This window comes from Rattus norvegicus, chromosome 15 (assembly GCF_021556685.1).
Source record: "Rattus norvegicus strain SHRSP/BbbUtx chromosome 15, alternate assembly SHRSP_T2T, whole genome shotgun sequence".
NCBI lineage: Eukaryota > Metazoa > Chordata > Mammalia > Rodentia > Muridae > Rattus > Rattus norvegicus.
This window is the reverse complement of record NC_141548.1, coordinates 10,154,664-10,172,982: the sequence shown is the minus strand read 5'-3', so window position 1 is coordinate 10,172,982 and position 18,319 is coordinate 10,154,664. Positions and strand designations below refer to the sequence as shown.

General features: G+C 41.6%; 1 protein-coding gene across 4 annotated transcripts in view; it reads left to right on the top strand.

Annotated features, from left to right (window-relative positions):
• The window catches only part of LOC148000808 (uncharacterized), a 77,747-nt gene that overhangs the window by 8,131 nt on the left and 51,297 nt on the right, over positions 1 to 18,319 (top strand). The window lies entirely within an intron of this gene.

The window sequence follows — 18,319 nt, the reverse complement described above, 5'->3', positions numbered from 1 at the left end:
TGAATATAACAGGAAGCAATAATCACTATTCCTTAATATCTCTCAACATCAATGGCCTCAACTCCCCAATAAAAACACGTAGATTAACAAACTGGATACGCAGCGAGGACCCTGCATTCTGTTGCCTACAGGAAACACACCTCAGAGACAAAGACAGACACTACCTCAGAGTGAAAGGCTGGAAAACAACTTTCCAAGCAAATGGTCGGAAGAAGCAAGCTGGAGTAGCCATTCTAATATCAAATAAAATCAATTTTCAACTAAAATTCATCAAAAAAGATAAGGAAGGACACTTCATATTCATCGAAGGAAAAATCCACCAAGATGAACTCTCAATCCTAAATATCTATGCCCCAAATACAAGGGCACCTACATACGTAAAAGAAACCTTACTAAAGCTCAAAACACACATTGCACCTCACACAATAATAGTGGGAGATTTCAGCACCCCACTCTCATCAATGGACAGATCATGGAAACAGAAATTAAACAGAGACGTAGACAGATTAAGAGAAGTCATGAGCCAAATGGACTTAACGGATATTTATAGAACATTCTATCCTAAAGCAAAAGGATATACCTTCTTCTCAGCTCCTCATGGTACTTTCTCCAAAATTGACCATATAATTGGTCAAAAAACGGGCCTCAACAGGTACAGAAAATAGAAATAATCCCATGCGTGCTATCGGACCACCACTGCCTAAAACTGGTCTTCAATAACAATAAGGGAAGTATGCCCACATATACGTGGAAATTGAACAATGCTCTACTCAATGATAACCTGGTCAAGGAAGAAATAAAGAAAGAAATTAAAGACTTTTTAGAATTTAATGAAAATGAAGGTACAACATACCCAAACTTATGGGACACAATGAAAGCTGTGCTAAGAGGAAAACTCATAGCGCTGAATGCCTGCAGAAAGAAACAGGAAAGAGCATATGTCAGTAGCTTGACAGCACACCTAAAAGCTCTAGAACAAAAAGAAGCAAATACACCCAGGAGGAGTAGAAGGCAGGAAATAATCAAACTCAGAGCTGAAATCAACCAAGTAGAAACAAAAAGGACCATAGAAAGAATCGACAGAACCAAAAGTTGGTTCTTTGAGAAAATCAACAAGATAGATATACCCTTAGCCAGACTAACGACAGGACACAGAGAGTGCGTCCAAATTAACAAAATCAGAAATGAAAAGGGAGACATAACTACAGATTCAGAGGAAATTCAAAAAATCATCAGATCTTACTATAAAAGCCTATATTCAACAAAACTTGAAAATCTTCAGGAAATGGACAATTTCCTAGACAGATACCAGGTACCGACGTTAAATCAGGAACAGATAAACCAGTTAAACAACCCCATAACTCCTAAGGAAATAGAAGCAGTCATTAAAGGTCTCCCAACCAAAAAGAGCCCAGGTCCTGACGGGTTTAGTGCAGAATTCTATCAAACCTTCATAGAAGACCTCATACCAATATTATCCAAACTATTCCACAAAATTGAAACGGATGGATCACCCCCGAAATCCTTCTATGAAGCCACAATTACTCTTATACCTAAACCACACAAAGACCCAACAAAGAAAGAGAACCTCAGACCAATTTCCCTTATGAATATCAACGCAAAAATACTCAATAAAAATCTGGCAAACCGAATCCAAGAGCACATCAAAACAATCATCCACCATGATCAAGTAGGCTTCATCCCAGGCATGCAGGGATGGTTTAATATACGGAAAACCATCAACGTGATACATTATATAAACAAACTGAAAGAACAAAACCACATGATCATTTCATTAGATGCTGAGAAAGCATTTGACAAAATTCAACACCCCTTCATGATAAAAGTCCTGGAAAGAATAGGAATTCAAGGCCCATACCTAAACATAGTAAAAGCCATATACAGCAAACCAGTTGCTAACATTAAACTAAATGGAGAGAAACTTGAAGCAATCCCACTAAAATCAGGGACTAGACAAGGCTTCCCACTTTCTCCCTACTTATTCAATATAGTTCTTGAAGTTCTAGCCAGAGCAATCAGACAACAAAAGGAGGTCAAGGGGATACAGCTTGGAAAAGAAGAAGTCAAATTATCACTATTTGCAGATGATATGATAGTTTATTTAAGTGGTCCCAAAAGTTCCACCAGAGAACTACTAAAGCTGATAAACAACTTCAGCAAAGTGGCTGGGTATAAAATTAACTCAAATAAATCAGTAGCCTTCCTCTACACAAAAGAGAAACAAGCTGAGAAAGAAATTAGGGAAACGACACCCTTCATAATAGACCCAAATAATATAAAGTACCTCGGTGTGACTTTAACCAAGCAAGTAAAAGATCTGTACAATAAGAACTTCAAGACACTGAAGAAAGAAATTGAAGAAGACCTCAGAAGATGGAAAGATCTCCCATGCTCATGGATTGGCAGGATTAATATAGTAAAAATGGCCATTTTACCAAAAGCGATCTACAGACTCAATGCAATCCCCATCAAAATACCAATCCAATTCTTCAAAGAGTTAGACAGAACAATTTGCAAATTCATCTGGAATAACAAAAAACCCAGGATAGCTAAAACTATCCTCAACAATAAAAGGACTTCAGGGGGAATCACTATCCCTGAAGTCAAGCAGTATTACAGAGCAATAGTGATAAAAACTGCATGGTATTGGCACAGAGACAGACAGACAGACCAATGGAATAGAATTGAAGACCCAGAAATGAATCCACATACCTATGGTCACTTGATTTTTGACAAAGGAGCCAAAACCATCCAATGGAAAAAAGATAGCATTTTCAGCAAATGGTGCTGGTTCAACTGGAGGTCAACATGTAGAAGAATGCAGATCGATCCATGCTTATCACCCTGTACAAAGCTTAAGTCCAAGTGGATCAAGGACCTCCACATCAAACCAGACACACTCAAACTAATAGAAGAAAAACTAGGGAAGCATCTGGAACACATGGGCACTGGAAAAAATTTCCTGAACAAAACACCAATGGCTTATGCTCTAAGATCAAGAATCGACAAATGGAATCTCATAAAACTGCAAAGCTTCTGTAAGGCAAAGGACACTATTGTTAGGACAAAACAGCAACCAACAGATTGGGAAAAGATCTTTACCAATCCTACAACAGATAGAGGCCTTTTATCCAAAATATACAAAGAACTCAAGAAGTTAGACCTCTGGGAGACAAATAACCCTATTAAAAATGGGGTTCAGAGCTAAACAAAGAATTCACAGCTGAGGAATGCCGAATGGCTGAGAAACACCTAAAGAAATGTTCAACATCTTTAGTCATAAGGGAAATTCAAATCAGAACAACCCTGAGATTTCACCTCACACCAGTGAGAATGGCTAAGATCAAAAACTCAGGTGACGGCAGATGCTGGTGAGGATGCGGAGAAAGAGGAACACTCCTCCATTGTTGGTGGGAATGCAGACTGGTACAACCATTTTGGAAATCAGTCTGGAGGTTCCTCAGAAAATTGGACATTGAACTGCCTGAGGATCCAGCTATACCTCTCTTGGGCATAAACCTAAAAGATGCCCCAACATATAAAAAAAGACACGTGCTCCACTATGTTCATCGCAGCCTTATTTATAATAGCCAAAAGCTGGAAAGAACCCAGATGCCCTTCAACAGAGGAATGGATACAGAAAATGTGGTACATCTACACAATGGAATATTACTCAGCTATCAAAAACAACGAGTTTATGAAATTCGTAGGCAAATGGTTGGAACTGGAAAATATCATCCTGAGTGAGCTAACCCAATCACAGAAAGACATACATGGTATGCACTCATTGATAAGTGGTTATTAGCCCAAATGCTTGAATTACCCTAGATGCCTAGAACAAATGAAACTCAAGACGGATGATCAAAATGTGAATGCTTCACTCCTTTTTTAAAAGGGGAACAAGAATACCCTTGGCAGGGAAGAGAGAGGCAAAGATTAAAACAGAGACTGAAGGAACACCCATTCAGAGCCTGCCGCACATGTGGCCCATACATATACGGCCACCCAATTAGACAAGATGGATGAAACAAAGAAGTGCAGGCCGACAGGAGCCGGATGTAGATCGCTCCTGAGAGACACAGCCAGAATACAGCAAATACAGAGGCGAATGCCAGCAGCAAACCACTGAACTGAGAATAGGACCCCCGTTGAAGGAATCAGAGAAAGAACTGGAAGAGCTTGAAGGGGCTCGAGACTCCATATGTACAACAATGCCAAGCAACCAGAGCTTCCAGGGACTAAGCCACTACCTAAAGACTATACATGGACTGACCCTGGACTCTGACCTCATAGGTAGCAATGAATATCCTAGTAAGAGCACCAGTGGAAGGGGAAGCCCTGGGTCCTGCTAAGACTGAATCCCCAGTGAACTAGACTGTTGGGGGGAGGGCGGCAATGGGGGGATGGTTGGGAGGGGAACACCCACAGGGAAGGGGAGGGGGGAGGGGGATGTTTGCCCGGAAATCGGGAAAGGGAATAACACTCGAAATGTATATAAGAAATACTCAAGTTAATAAAAAAAAAAGAAAAAAATAATTTATATTTACAGAAAAGTGAAAAGTTTAGAATGGGAGCCCTCATATATTCTTCACCTAGATTCATGAATTTTCAATGTCTTACCACATTTGTTCTGTTGTCTGTCTGTCTGTCTGTCTGTCTGTCTGTCTGTCTATCTATCTATCTATCTATCATTTATCATTTCTCTATTGTCTTTTTCAGTCACTATTTGAGAATATGTTATGGATATTATTTTCCTTTTACTTCTTAAATTTCAATGGGTGTTTACTGAAAACTAAGACACTCATTTATAGAGAAGTTACCAAAATCAAGAAACCTAGCTTTGATATAATAATAGCATTTACTTTATAGATTTCATTCAAATTTCACTAGTTTATATAACGTGTGTGTGTGTGTGTGTGTGTGTGTGTGTGTGTGTGTGTGTGTGTGTGTGTGTGTCTGGGATGACTCTGTCCTATCATTCTCCTTTAACTAGAAGACATAGGTCTTCGGTGCCTTACGGCTTTGCCTAGTCATATATCTGTCTAGAGTTTTTTCCATTTTTGCCCTTTTTCTTTTTACTTGTTTCTTTTTTTCTCAAGACAGAGTTCCACTATATAGCTCTGTCTGTCCTGGGACCTAGAACTCACTGTGTAGACTAGGCTGACCTTGAGTCACAGAGATCCACCTGCCTCAACTCCTAAGTGCCCAGATTAAAGGCATATGGCATTATGCCCACCCCTTTAATCCAGTTTATCCTTCTTCAGAACAAGTGCATGCTTAACTAGTCCTCCTAAGTTTCCTTCCCTATCATACCATGTGAAAACCTTTACCCTTGATAACTGTGGGGCTCTCTTCTCTGTTCAGAAAGGCCCACTCAGCCTTGTATCACCTGGCAGTCTCTAGGATGGTTAATTTAATTGACAGCATATTGAGTGAAGAATCATCTCTGTCTTAGAGAATTAAAATTTTGGGCTGTTCAGAGAAGCTTAACTGAGGAGGAAGGAGTTACTCTAAATGTGGGTCATACCACTCCATGGCAGGAAACCCAGACTGAATGAAAAGGGAGAAACGAGAAAGCCACTTAGGCCCAGGGATGGCCTCTTTTTGACTTCCCAGTTTCTACTTCCCTTTTCTGTGGTCTGGCTTGCCCCTGGTGCCGTTCTTTCTCCTCCGTGATGGATTTCACTCCTCTGAATTATTAGTCCAAGGGAACCCCTTCCTCATGTGCTTGATATTTAGGGGTAAATTCTCTTGATATCTCAAGCGCATCATTGTTTATCAGATAAAACAAGATTGGGGAAAGGGGATGGTGAGACTGTGAATCTCTGTCATCTACTGAGAGGGTAGATGGCCATATCTAACAAAATTAAATATTTAAAGAGTTAAACTGCTATTCAGGCAGCTATTTCCTGTGATAGAGGTGCAATCTTATAACACAATATCAAAAAACAGTTCATGTGTTCTCAACAAAGCACCGTCAATACTCCGTAGAGGGCAGTTGTGGTGCATTCTGTAATCTGCTACTCCGGAGGCAGAGGAGGGAAGACCACAGATTTGAGGTCAACCTGAGAAATTTAGGAAACATTGTCTCCAAAAAGAAAGTCTTTTAAATAATAACTGGAATGTAGGTTGGTAGATGAGTGTCTGCTTTGCATTCACAAGGGAAAACAGAGAAATGTATGTTATGATTATAGCCATATAGTAATGTGGAATGAACGAATGTGTTGAACAAAAGAGGCCAAACCAGAAGGATGCAACCTTTGTGAGTCATGTGTAGGAAATGACAAAGCAGGTTATAGCAGAGTGGTGAACGAACTGCAGTATGGAGGTGGGCTTGACTAGGAAGGAGCATAATGGAACTCTGTTGGCTGATAGGCATGTTCTGTATCTTGAAAAAAGAGACTTTCAGTTCTGTCTGTGTGGGTGTTTGTCAGCATTTATTGTATATATACTTGGTAATAATTAATACTACTTTTATAAACAATATGCACCACTCCTGAGCTAGTTCTGTGTTTGGGCTATATCTTATTGTATCACAGCTCCCCCTATGTGTAGTCAAGGCAGGCATGCAAGTAAAGCTATTGTAGAGGTGCCCAGACCCTCACAGACTGGGACCTGGAACCCTCTGGCGTGGTGAGCAAATGAAGAAATCCAGACACTTGGGCACACATACAGTGATCCTAGGACCAGGTGGGTTCTGCAACGACTACCACTGCAACCTGGAATGCTGGCCTGCATAGCAGCTAGCGTAGGGGGTAGGTTATCTCGGTAGTCATTCTCTGTAGGTAAGCAGTCTCATGCTGTAACATCTGGGAGAAGAAAGCATCAGTTGCTGGTCTTTACACACACAACTGCCCATAGATACTAACACTCACTGTCCAGAAGAGCTTGGCTCACATGCATAATGGCTTTGCCAGATTGTCTCTTGAAGGCCTTGAGGACATGGCTGTGCCTATGTCAAGTACACACCTACTCAGGCTTTCACTCACTCGCTCAGACTTCCCTCACTCCCTACATAAGAGTGTTTATTACAGTAAATAGCAACAGTAATCAAAACCATAGAAAGCACCCTTAATGTTCATCTCCAGAAAAATATTTAAGATGAATTTGCTAAAGTTGACTGCAATGTATACCTCCGGATCTGTAGGCATGTGCGCAATACATTTCCTAATGACAAGATATAAGTTGTTGAAAGGAGTGCATAAGGTGTTATTTGATTAAAAAGTAGGACAATCTTGTGCAAAATTATAAATATTTGTATGGCACGTGGGAAAGAGTGAATGAATTCCAAATGAACACAGCTCAGAATGTAGGTGTGTGTGAATCCAGTGAGGATGTGCTCCTTCTAGTTTTAAAAATGGCTAAGTGAATTCATTTGCAAAAAAGTCATACAAGGTGAACCTTATTTCACTTCCATAGCGTGTCTGCTTTTATGATAAAATGCATTGTGTTTCTCCACATCTTGGAAACAATTTGCTCTGCTGTGGACTCTAGCTAGTGCCTTTTACTCCGTTCAGTTCTGACACCATTAACCTGAAGCTCAGGATGAAGGTTCCATCACAGAGACTGCCCTTCCCAAGTCCAGGCTTCCAGAACTCTTGACTATTTGGCTTTGGGTTTGGGTCCCCTTGACCCCCTCTTCAGGTTTGGTTAATTTCTAAGGATCTCAGAGTTCAAGAACACATTCTAATACTTACACCTGCAGACCCAGTGAGAAGGACATTTTAAGGAATACAGAAGAACGAACAGAATAGAGACGCACAGAGGAAGACCTAGAAGGTTCTGAACACAGGAGCACCCTAGTTCCTCTTCGTGGTGTTGCTGTGCCTCCCCTTAGCATCTGGCTGTGTTCTTATTATCGCCAACCTTGAGCTCAGTCTTAGGGTTTTATGGACGCTTCATTTTGAAGCTTGATTGGTTAAGTCATTGACAACTGGTTTATCAATCCAGTCTTCAGCCTCTCTCCCTCCCTGGAGGTCAGATAGTAGAAAGGTTACTTTCCAATCACAGGATTAGTTTCCCTGACAATAAGTCACCTCTGTGGCTATTTGGGGACCCTATACGTCATCATCTCCATTGCCTATATAAAATGTTCCTGTGTCTCTGGATTCTAACACTTAGGAGCAATGTGTCGGGATAAGACCAAAACTGACATGGAGAAGAAGTAAGACTAGTTGTACAGCCCATGTTTGCTCAGTTCTTGTTGTCGTTACATCCACCATTCCCTACATTCTTAATGTAATCTTACTATCTATTAGCAAGTACAAGCTGGCTTTGAACTCACTATGTAGCCCAGCTGCCTTCCAATTCTCTATCCTTTCTTAAGCTGCCTAGTGCTAGACTTGCAGCCCAGTTTGTCCTGTCAGGTTGTGGCTCCCCGTTTGTCCTTTGTTGAATTTTCTTGAGCAAAACTATTGATAAGTAATATGAGTGATAGTAAAGACTCAGCACAATCATACCTAGAAAGGCAGGAGAGATGGCTCAGGGTCCAGCTGCTGCTCTTCTAGATGTGTCAGGCAGCTCAAAACTTCTCAACTACCTTCAGCTCCAGCTCCAGGAGATGTGATATTCTCCTCTGGCCTCTTCAGGCATCTGTATGCACATGTGTGCATATATACCCACACAGTAAGTAGATAAGTAAATAAGTTAATTAATTAAAATGCTTTAATAGTCACAAGTAAAATACTCCATTGTGGCTAAATCTGTAGCTTAAAACAAGTAATCCAGCAAAAATTTAAATTTATCAACATGGGAAATATGACCTATTGTGGGGGAAGGTAGGCAGAGGTATCTTCAATAATAATAAATATTACACACAGTATTTTGATGGTTCCCATCTATGATATGCACAGAATGGCTAAAGTGAAAAGAAATGTTTTGACTTGTTGGGTATTTTCTTCTGGCATTTACAGCTAGCTTTCCTTTTGCTTCCATTGAGGAGGGAACCAAAGAAGATGAGAACACATGCAGAATTGCACAAAAGAAATTGCCTAGGCTACAGCCTATAGGGCAGGAGAAGCAACGTGCTGGGGTCCCTCAACAAGGGTATAGTGGTAGACACAGTCCTAACTCCTGTCACTCTTTCTCCTGACACTGTGGTGGGGTTTGCTGCATTGTCTTGAATGTCTGGGCATTACCTAAGTGTATGATGTCATTGGAGGCCAGAAAAGGGCATTGAGTCCCCCTGAAACCAGAGTTACAGAAGGCTGCGAACCTCCGTGTTAACACTGGAAATTGAAAACTAGTCCTATGGAAGAGCAGCTGGTGCTCCTAACTGCCGATCTGCCTTTTCAACATCTGTCTTGCTGCATTTTGAGAACAGTTGTGTAGGTCTTGGCACGTATTATGTAACTAACATAGTTTTGCATGTTTGAGCTCTTGGGTAGCTGCAATGTCCTATGTGTACCTCCTGCAATATCATGGCAGTTTTCTTTTTAGAAATACTGGTCTTAGGAGAGCAATTGGGTTGGAAATGAAGGGACTTATCTAGCCATATCAGACAACTTCTTTCCCCCCTAATTTTATCCTGGATCCCTTGGGTAGATGCTGTACTTTCTCCACACAAAGCTGCCTTTCTCATCCCCCCATGCCCATCTTTCTGTGTTGAGCAGTAGTGTGTTAGCAGGATAGCCCCTTAAGTCTGCATTTGTGAGAAAGGAGGCAGCAGTTTCTGTAAGGTGGCTTTCTCTCTCTTTGTGTTGAGTCGGCCTGATTGATATGAGATCAGAAATGGTGAGCGGCCTTTGAAATTGAGGCATTGACTGTAGTAGGAAGAATGAAAGGATCTTAGTTTTTTGATCAAAGGATGATAAACTTCAGTTTGGAAAAGGGTGATCCTGGCCACTAAGGCCTTTTATAATGCTACTTACCCAGGGAAGAAGTTTCAGTTTTATCACTACTATATTGCTATACTGCTTCAAATATATTTATAGTTCACATTCCTTGATTTCTTTCCAAATCCTGTCCTATGATTTTCTATCCAGATAAACCACCATGTATTTGTTAACCTAAATAGCTTGAACAATTCTCCGGACCTTGGATTCTCACTGAACATTCACTGCTAAAAAGATGATAAACTTTAAATAAAGAAGAGAGGTCAAATCGAAAGAAGGATGTCATGCCAGATGGTGGGTGTTAAAAGGTTCCTTCCAGTACATTTCTTTAGGGTGTGGTTCTACTGATAAAATACTGTGCAAAGTGGAAGGGTAGTGCCAAGGCATGCCTGTGATGATGTATTAATCTTTAGGTGTTTAGATAACAGTCTTGCTCAACAGACTGAAGAGAAAGGTGGGAGGCACAGAATGGTCAGGGCTGTAAACTCTGGGATGTACTGTTTATAGCAGTGCAGGACCCAGGTAATCTGAAAGTTCGGCAAGGGATGTATGACGCAACAGGAGATGATTGCCCAGACAGAGACTTTATCCCACCATAGGCTGCTCAAGGAACTGTGTGGGGACATGATGTTGTGATTTGGATATAAATGTCCTTAGGTTATGAAGGGTTTGAAACCCCAGTAAAATGTTCAGAGGCAAAGTACAAAGGCTTAGCGAAGTATTTGTACCATAGGAGCACTGGCTTAGTCAATGCATGAATCAACTGATGGATTCATAATTTGATGGCGTTTTTGGAAGATGATAGAAACTAGGAAGTAGGTTGTAGTGGAAAGAAGTATATATCACAAATTCCATGGTTTTGGAAAACATATGTTGTCTCCAGACCTTCCCTCTTTTATTTTCCTGTTCTTGACTACCATCTGTTCTTGACTACCATATAATGAGCAACTTTATTTTCCTGTATGCTTCTATTTTATGAAGTGTCTCCCTCGGCATATGCCTAAATTCAATAGATTCAGTCAACCATGGACAGAGGTCTCTGAAACTGTTAGCCAAAAATAAATCTTTACTCCTTTAAGTTGATTTTCCAAGGCATTTTGTCACATAGCAAAAATTGGCTAACACAAATATGCAATGCTTATTGGTGTTCAATTATGCCAGTTGCCGGCTTAACTGTTATAGATGGTGATCCCCTAGCGCACATACAAACATGCACATCCATGTAAGTTTATATTGTCCGATTTCAATGTGAACCTGGTTCTCCTTATTAGTCCTATTATTTGCTTCTCCTAACTAAATAAACTAAGCAAACTATAGGTATTTAGGTTTCTTCCCCAATTTCTCACCTCTATCCACATCTTCATTTCCCTCTCACTATTCCAACCAATGATTGCATGATTCAATATGGCAGCCATTGATCCCTGGCAATATACCTGATCTAAATTGAGATGTGCTATAAGTTTTAAATATGCAGTGGATTTTTTAAGACTTGTGAAAAAAGAGATGTCAGATGTCTTAATAACAGATATAACATCATTAAAGTAATATTGAAATGTTGCGGGGGCTGGAGAGATGGCTCAGCGGTTAAAAGCACTGACTGCTCTTCCAGAGGTCCTGAGTTCAAATCCCAGCAACCACATGGTGGCTCACAACCATCTGTAATGAGATCCGATGCCCTTTTCTGGTGTGTCTGAAGACACCATTTTATGTACTCATATACATAAAATAAATAAATCTTAAAAAAGAATGTTGCTTATAAATATAATATTTATACATGGCAGGTTTAGTTAGAATTCACCTCACCTTTTTCTTCTTACGTTTGAAACATGGCTACTTAGAAACTTAAAATTGGCATATGTGACCCACATTCTTTTTCTGTTGCATAACATTTCTGGGGATTCTCTCAATTCTTATTTTAAGGAAGAAAATGGAGATGACCCAGAGAGAGTGCTCATACAGTTTAGCCATTATATTGACATGGTGATATGTCCCTACATATGCTCATTGACAGCTATATATTCAACAGCCTACTGCTAGAACTCAAGTGTCTGGAGTTGTCCTTTGGTACTTCCTTGACCTCTCTATGAGATACATCATCTGTAGAGTAAGAGTCACAAAAGAATAGTCATTGATTATACTTTCCAGAGTTGTGAGTGTCATAATATAGTCAGTGTGTATAAGGAACTTTGAGCTATGTGTCTGTCTCAAAAAAAATGTTCAATGTTGGCCACTTCAATGTTTCTCAGAATCCCAGAGGGAGACATCCTTTTCCTTCAGCTTGTGGGAGATGTGACTTTCATATTTATGTTCTTCTTTCTCTGTCTCTTTCCTGTTCATCTAATTTTTTTTCCAAACAGGCTCTACCAATACTAGCTTTAAAATGATCTTGTTTCTTTGAATTTGAGCCAATCTCTATTTGTCTAACATGTGCCTTTACAACCTTGACAGTCCTTGCACAGCATTCACTGTTTGTTTTTAAATCAACAGAGAACATTGCAAGGCATGGATCACATGCTATATGTTTTGAAGTATATTGCACTGTAGAATCATCCAGCCTGCTAAAGAATATGTATACATAATTACTTCACTAGGCCGCCACTTTTTGTGATGAGAACCCTGTTTTGCTTTAACTATATTTGCTGTGTGTCATGTAGGATCTGGATCTAGAGACAAATGGACTAGTCTTATGTGTGTGGAATGGGGAATCCAGAAGGAAAAACACAAATGTAAGACAAATGGAATCTAAGAAGAGGGGGGAACCATCATTGTGCCTAATGAGGACCAAAGGGAGGACAGAAAACTCTAAGAGTCTAAGATGAGGAGAAGGGAGAGTCAAAAGCTGTTTCTGACTCATTATAGAGACTCAATATATAAGCCACTCTATGGGTGACTGTGGCCCATCTGCAGGCAGAAAAATCAAAAACAACACAACTTGTCTATCTAACTACCAAAACAGCCAAGGTTAGTGGCTCTTTCTCATTTCCCTGAATCTTTTATCATTTCTCTAACATTTTTATTTCTGACTTGTATGCTATCTTGTCAAAGGATGGAAGAAAATGCTTCTATCTTTTTAGGATGCCAGCAATATGGAGCTAACAACCAGAAGAAGACGAGCTAGGCAGAGATTGGGGAGCTCTTTGGTGTAGATCTCTTTTAGGGATGTGGTCTGCACAAAAGACACAGGAGTCTGGGAAACTGGTCCTGTCTCCTTCGCCTACTTTGACCAAACTACAGCTCAAAGCATAGGCAGAACTTTGGGTACAATTAGAAAAGGAGACCGTGGACTCATGACCTGTGAGACAGAATGAAAATCAAGGATCAGAATGCACAATGTCCTGGAGCCAAATGATACAGGTGCCTTATGAGGAAGGAGCAATTGGCTTAGTCAAAGTAAGATGTACGCCAAACACTGATTATCACAGACTCGGACTGTGACAATTTAGTCCAGTTATCACAGTAAAAGTCTGTCTGTAGTTGGTCTGAAAAGAAAGCATTCAGTGAGGAAGGGTACCATTCCTGAGGACTTGAGATGGAAAGAGAAGAAAGAATACAACAGTGGCCAGAATGGGAAAAAGCTAAGTTAAGAGGTTTTGAGGAGACATGCTGGAATGCTCATGGGAAGAACCCAGGGCATTGGGAAGACAGGAAGAAGTAGACTGGAGCGGAAGGCTCGTGGAGTGTGGAGGTGGAGGACACAGGACCTGGTGTGCATTTCTGAGGCTGATTCTTGCTATGAGCCTTAGTACTGGGGATAGAGGTTGCATAAACATGAACACAGACGCAGTGAACAAGTGGAGGGTTGAGACCTTTATCAGTTATCTCCTCCCTAGATGTCACATTCATAATCCCAGTCAGCCTAGGCTATAGGGAGACCATGTCTTAAAAAAGATTTTACTTAATTTTATTTTATGCATGTGAGTATTTACAGGCTTGTATGTATACTACATATGTGAAGTGCCTCTAGAGGCCAGAAGAAGATTCCAGATGTTCTGGAATTGAACCACAAAGGGTCATGAGCCAACGCGTGGGTTCTAGGAACTGAACTCACTTCCTCTGCAAGAGCAGCCAGTGTTCTTAACTGCTGGGCCATCTCTTCAGCCACACAAGACTATATCTTAAAGCAATGTTCTATTCTCATTGCTTTGGTTGTTCAGTGAAATTGAAAACCAAGAATGAAGGAGCGTAGAATAATAAAGAAGCATTGGAGGTTGGAAGAACAATAAGAGCATGTGAAGTAGCGGCCATACGACCTGGAGATGTAGCTTAGTTGGTGGACTAAAACTAAAGGAAGGTGAGTTAGGCAGGAATTGGGGAGCTATTTGGTATAGTTCTTCTAATGGGAAGAATTTTTACAGAAATTAGGTGGGTTGGCAACTTGCCTGTAGTCTCACCTCCCAGTGGGATCAGAAGTTTAAGGTCACTCTTAACAATATAGTAAATTCAAGGTCAGTCTACGATGCATAAGACTCCATCTCAAAAAAATAAAGACCTCCAAAAAAGGAAGGGAAGAAGGTGAGAATGGGAAAAAATGGACAGGATAGCTAGAATTCAACTGTATTTCCCTTTTCTCACTGAGGGGAGAAGGACAAGAGGGCTCACTGGGTGTGAGCAAAAGAGTCAAAATCTTAGGTTGGTTAGGAAACAGAAGCATATCATGAGGTGGACAAGGTTCTGGTTGGGTTGAGGTGCTGTTGACGTTGATTAAAGTGAGATGGAAAGATAGAAAGTGGTAATCAGAATAGGAGACCAGAGCAGAGGTCATGGAGTGGATGTAACATGGGTCCTTATGACCTTTAGGATGTGACCAAAGAAACAAGTGCTACAAGAGCTGAAAGGGCAGGTTATGGCGAAGGTCATGAAGGTCATAGGTGCGAACATGGCAGTCTGGAAAAGGTGACAGCAGTGGCCCAAGAGATGGGTGTTGGCCTTTGAGGATCTTCAGCCATGGGGGAGGAGCAAAGGAATATGGGCAGGAAGTGGCAATGAGGAGCATGAGGGATACATGTCCAACCTTTCAGGCCTACGGACGTGAGCTCCATGATGTAAGAATCCTATGCTGGTCCAATGTCACCACAACACGTTGGAGCAAACACTGGAGGGTGGGGTGGATTGGCGAGTTTTCTGAGGATTTTGCTACTGCTGGCCACCATAAATTTCTGGCATCCCGTAGATGTATCCTTAGGAGTAGGGAAATGGGAGAAGATGACATCAGAAAATGGGGGTTTGTAGGTCCTTATGGATCTGAGAGTCCCTTGATGCAGCAATAAAGTCAGGAAAGTGTTGGTGTTGACAGATAACAGCAAAGATCATAGATTGAGGTTGTGTTTAAAGGGAAGGGAATGAGAGTCTTACCTTGAGCACATGGGGTCAGGAGTCCTCATCTAACTTGCTGATGGAAACACGAAGTCAGAAGAAGGCACTCAGCTGCCGGGTGTCAGGGGTCTTCCTTCACCTCCTCTGAGGAAAATGCCGTTAATAAAAATGAACCTGGATGAAGAGGATTAAGAAATCAGCTTAGATAAAGGTAGTCCCCCCCAAATGCAGTCCCAGGGAGCCAGAAAGGCAGGCCTGGTGGCAACTGGACCTCCTCCAACACAATGGCTCATACACACCTTAGCATGCATAGAACCCTTTCAAGGATATGCTAATACCCACATTGCTGGGCCTCTGCCCAGAGAATTCCTGCTTCAGTGCGGCTGGCATGGGGCTGCAAGATTTGTATTTCTAACTAGTTCCAGGTAGCGTGGTAATGTTACTACTGGAACCAGGACAGCAGCTCAACTCCTGGCATGTTCCCAAGGAAGCTAGTGTTTGGGAAAGCAGTTATATCTGCCAAATAAGGGGTTCATTGCCCTGCCCTTATTTAAGTCCATGGGTTGTTGGGCACTCAAAAGCAATTCCCGATCCTGACCTGATGGAGTAGCAGCATAGCTCCTTGGCAAGCCAGATCTGTGGAAGCAGAGAAATGGGTCTAACTGACTGCTCACTTGGAATAACTGGCTGTGGCCTGAACTTAGCAGCAGGTCTGACTAAAGAAAGATTAGAGACTGGTGGTCGTTTGGTTACTGTGGACACACCCAGAACAGACCCGTGGTCAGAGACAGCTCCAGTGTCTGTCCTGGACGCTGACACTACTGATGCTTTCCCTCTGAGTCAGCATTGGCCACATAGGCAGGAACCAACGTAGGGAGCCAAGGTCCCACAGCTGGGATGACACTGTCCCCTTCACCAGCTGTGTCTCAGCCTTGTCCCTCTAGACCCTTCTCCTTGACTCATCTGCTGTACTAAGATTTCCTCTCCTCTCTTCATACACTCCCCTTTGGTCCCTTTCAATTTCTTTCCATATGTATAGATTCAGTTCTATCTGTCCCAAATAACCTATTTCATGGGATCCTAACGGGATTGCTCTTGCCCAAGTCTCCCTGTCTCCATTATGAGGGCTGTGGTGCAGGCGAAGCACCTTTCTTTCTGTGGAGACAGAAAGCACAAGCTACTTTTGACTCAGTTTATTTTGGGAAATGGGCTCAATTCCTGTGGCAGGTAGGATACCAGATGGTTCAGGGTGGCTTTCGTCTCTCTGTAATTCCCATCAACCTCTTAAAGTCATTCCACTAAAAACATATAATCAAGTGGAAAGAGTGAGTTTGCTTCACAAGGACCTTTTGAGAGCCTTTACCAGTCCATATAACTGAGCTGCACCTCTGAGACCCCCTAGGGAGAAATTCAGAACTGGCTGTGGCTCGGGAGTGTCCTCTGTTGGTCTTTCCTGGCCCCTCCGGTGTAGGCTTTCGAGCCTAGACCTTGGAAGCTAGTGCCTGGCTCGGTGACTAAGAGTCCTCAGTGCAGCCCACTGACTTCTGTATTTCCTGCAGGAAGAGCTTCCTGAATGTTCTGAAGATGAAAGTGAATCCAGAACTTCTGAAATGGCTCAGGAATCTTGCTCTTTTGTTGTTGTTGTTTTGTTTTGTTTTGTTTTGTTTTTCCCTTTCCCATTCAAGCCTCTTCATCAAGCTATAAAGGAAATGTGCTTTTCCCACAGTATGTCACTTTGAAAAATCACAGCTCTTGGAGAAGGGCCGCATCTTCACTTCCTGTTTAAAACTTTCTCTGGAGGGAGGAGAAGAGCCAGTACCCTAGAGGAAAGGCTTCTCTCTGATTGATTTTCAGGATGTCTGGAAAAGGAGAGAATGAGAAGTGGAAACTGGATCTTTCTCTTCCTTTCGGGTGCACATGGGGTAGTCTCTCTGCCACAGCCTCTTGAAGCCAGAGCAGATAGGACCAACTAGGAATGGACCCCCTGACGTGTCTGGCATCATCATGGAATAATTCTGCCTTCTTAAGCAACTGTCCCAAGAGATATCATGGCCCTGTCACAGAGGCTTAGGAAGGTGTCCAGGGAGGCAACTATAATGAACGAAGGTCCTGAATACAGTGTAATCTGTTCACAACGATTACATCACTCCATAGTAACTCCTATTTTCCTCTTTTCAGTGAACCTGATCTGTTCTAAAGGGCCACACACCTGAAAATCACAACTCGAGAATTGGCCATCAGATTTAATACTCATTTTTTTATGGTATACTACTCTGGTAACTTTCTATAGATATATTACCTGTATTCAGTTTTCCCCATTATCTTTAGGACAATGTATTGCCTACGCTCACTAGGGAATCTTTTGTCTTATGGAACTTCATAGACGTAAATAGAATATTTTATCATTAACTGATAATGAAGTGTTTGCAATTTACTCTAGAAACACATACTTTATTAAAATTATGATATCAGATTTAGCTTCTTAAATCATTTAAGGAGTTAATGTAACAGTAATAGCAATTCCTAACAAAGTATCAAAACTGAGACACCATCAGCTCATTTCTCTCACACAGAGAAGCCAAATTTGTTTAAGTGGTCTAGCAAATAAAATACAGTATTAAGAGAACAGTATGAAATTAACCAATGTCATCCAAAGATTTGGTGAGAGGAAGGTATCTGTTTGGGTTCAGACCCTGGGACAATGAGGTGAGGTGCATATTTTATAACCAAAGCAGACCTGGTCTCCAAATTTTCCCAGCTACCCTGCCCCCTCCCCCAAAGGCTCTTGGCTAAATAACCCATACATTTTGGTTTCTCCCTTTCCTCCTCCTCCTCCTCCTCTTCCTCCTCCTCCTCCTCCTCCTCCTCTTCCTCCTCCTCCTCCTCCTCCTCCTCCTTTTCTTCTCTTTGTGCATGTTTTCTCTCTATCTCTTCCGTCTCCCCTCTCTCCTTCCCCAGGGCAACTTCCCTGGCCTCCTTTCTTGGGGCCAGTGAACTCATCTGCCCAAGAGCAGCTTCTCAATAAACCTGAGTTTATGTATTTTTATCTGGCTTGAATTGTCTTATTTCACCAGTGGAGAAATACCTTATCAGTGTGATTAATCACACCCACAGCTGTGGGGAAAGGCTTTGACAGAAACCATTGTCTAGCA